Consider the following 2,500-nt stretch of genomic DNA (forward strand, 5'->3'; position numbering starts at 1 on the left):
CGGAGGTCCCTCCCCGTGGCGACCGCAAACTCCACCTTCTTTCCCGGGGAGACGGACCCGTCCGACCGCTCGTCAGCTCCCCGACCAACGAGATCGGCCCCCTCTCACGGACGGGTAAAGACCGGCCGGCAGCGGGCGCAACTCTTTGCCGGCGGCCAGCGACTGCGGTAGACCCGTACCCCTACGAGTTCTGAAAGCGCAGTCGCCGAAAATCTCCGCGCACGTGGTGATCCCGATCTTCGGACCCCCGAATCGAAGGTCGTTTCGGCCCGGCAGGCCGCCGAGCCGACGGAACTCGCGGCTCCCCGCGCCGGCCCGAGCCGACGGATCCGAGCCGTCGACAGCTTCCGGGTATACCGGCCGCCCACGGCGGTCCTGTGAGCCCAGCGGCCGCGGCCGAGGAATGCGAGCGGTGCCAGCGGGGGGGGGGGAGGGGGGGCGTCGGAGGGGATCCGGGCGCGGGCCTGGGTGCCGGACCTCGGGCGTCGGCGCGGGGACGGCTGGGGGCCCAGGGGCCCTTCGCGAACTTTAGTCGGACCGGTCCACTCGGCCTCTCGGACCCCGGGCGCCGGCGCGGGAAGCCACCGTCTCGTTCGGGGAACGCGACCTGGGAAGCCCCGCGCCTCGCCGACAGACCGGCGCGGGGCCCCGGGGCCGCCCGCGACCGGTAGCGGCACCGGTGTACCCAATCGCGCGCCGGCAGCGCGCAAACCGTTGGCGGACCCCCGGACCTCCAGCCGGTCCCATCGGGGCGCCGGCCGGGCGGAACTGGATCCCAACGAGGTGAGCCCGATCCCGGGCCTCGGCCGAAACCTGGGCGGCGGCCCGGACCCCCGGGCAGCTCCGCGGACGGTGCTCACACCGGTCTACCGGGCCTCTCGGCGCCCCGAGCGCCGGCGCGGGAAGCCACCGTCTCGTTAGGGGAACTCGACCTGGGAAGCGCCTGCAGCGCGCAAACCGTTGGCGGACCCCCGGACCTGCAGCCGGTCCCAGCGGGGCGCCGCCCGGGCGGAACTGGATCCCAGCGAGGGGAGCCCGGTCCCGGGCCTCGGCCGAAACCTGGCCGGCGGCCCGGATCCCCGGGCAGCTCCGCGGACGGTGTTCACACCGGTCTACCGGGCCTCTCGGGGCCCCGGGCGCCGGCGCGGGAAGCCAACGTCTCGTTAGGGGAACTCGGCCTGGGAAGCGCCGCGCCTCGGTGACGGACCTCGCCCGTCGCGGCGCCGCCCGCGACCGGTAGCGGCACCGGTGTACCCAGTCGCGCGCCCCCAGCGCGCAAACCGTTGGCGGACCCCCGGACCTGCAGCCGGTCCAAGCGGGGCGCCGGCCGGGCGGAACTGGATCCCAGCGAGGGGGAGCCCGGTCCCGGGCCTCGGCCGAAACCTGGCCGGCGGCCCCGGGTCCCCGGGAAGCTCCGCGGACGGTGCTCACACCGGTCTACCGGGCCTCTCCGACCCCGTGCGCCGGCGCGCCAAGCAAGCGTCTCGTTCGGGGACCTCGGCCGCGACGCGGCGTCTGGATCAACGGCCTCGGTTTGGCAGCTCGGGGCCGTCCGCGAACGGTAGGCGTACCGGTCTACCGGGCCTATCCCAGTCGTGCCCCTTGAGCGGGGATACCGTTCGCCGACCTCGGACCTCCACTCGGTCCCAGCGGGCCCCCGGGAAACTCCTCGGACGGTATTCGGACCGGTCTACCGGGCCTCTCCGACCCCGGCCGCCGGCGCGGGAAGGCGGCCTCTCGTTCGGGGACCCCGCACGGGCGCGCGGAACGGGAACGCGGCCTGGGCGGCGCCGGCGGACCCTGCCCGTCGACTCTGTGACGGCGCGGGGCCCCGGGGCCGTGCGCGGACGGTAGTCGTTCCGGTCTACCGGGCCTCTCCGACCCGGCGGCCGGCGCGGGAAGACGGCGTCTCGTTCGTACCCGTCGCGGGGAGCACGTGCCGCGTTGTGGGACCGTCCGCGAACCGGTCTACCCGGCCGATCCCAGCGCGGGCCGCGGGTGCCGTCGTTGCGCGGTAGTGGCCCCGGTCTACCGGCCTGAGCCGAGCGCTGACGGAAGCCTGGCCTGTACAGCTCCCGCCCCCCCCCAGCCCCCTGTCCGCCTGTCTGTCTCTGTCTCTCTCTCTCTGTGGCTTGGAGTGTAAGGTGTTGAGGTTTGGTGACGGATTCCATTTCGTCTCCATCCATCCTTGCCATTGCTGAGACATGAATTCTCCACCACGATCTCCCAATGGGGATCGATTGAAGACGTGTGCAGCAAAGTCTTCGAAGATCTGAAAGGCCAGAGGATTTTTGTTTCGTTACATACGCAAAACCGTATCTAGGATAATTATCAAGCATAGTTAAGAAATACTTGAAAATTACCTTTAGTAGGTCGAAATGGACCGACAATGTCGGTATGAGCCCCCCCTCCCCCCCGAAATAATAATAATAATAATAATCCGTGCACACAAACGTGTGGCACGTTTGCCAATAGGGGCTGCTTTGGATACCAACGGAAC

Source organism: Erythrolamprus reginae, chromosome 10 (assembly GCF_031021105.1).
Source record: "Erythrolamprus reginae isolate rEryReg1 chromosome 10, rEryReg1.hap1, whole genome shotgun sequence".
Lineage (NCBI taxonomy): Eukaryota > Metazoa > Chordata > Lepidosauria > Squamata > Dipsadidae > Erythrolamprus > Erythrolamprus reginae.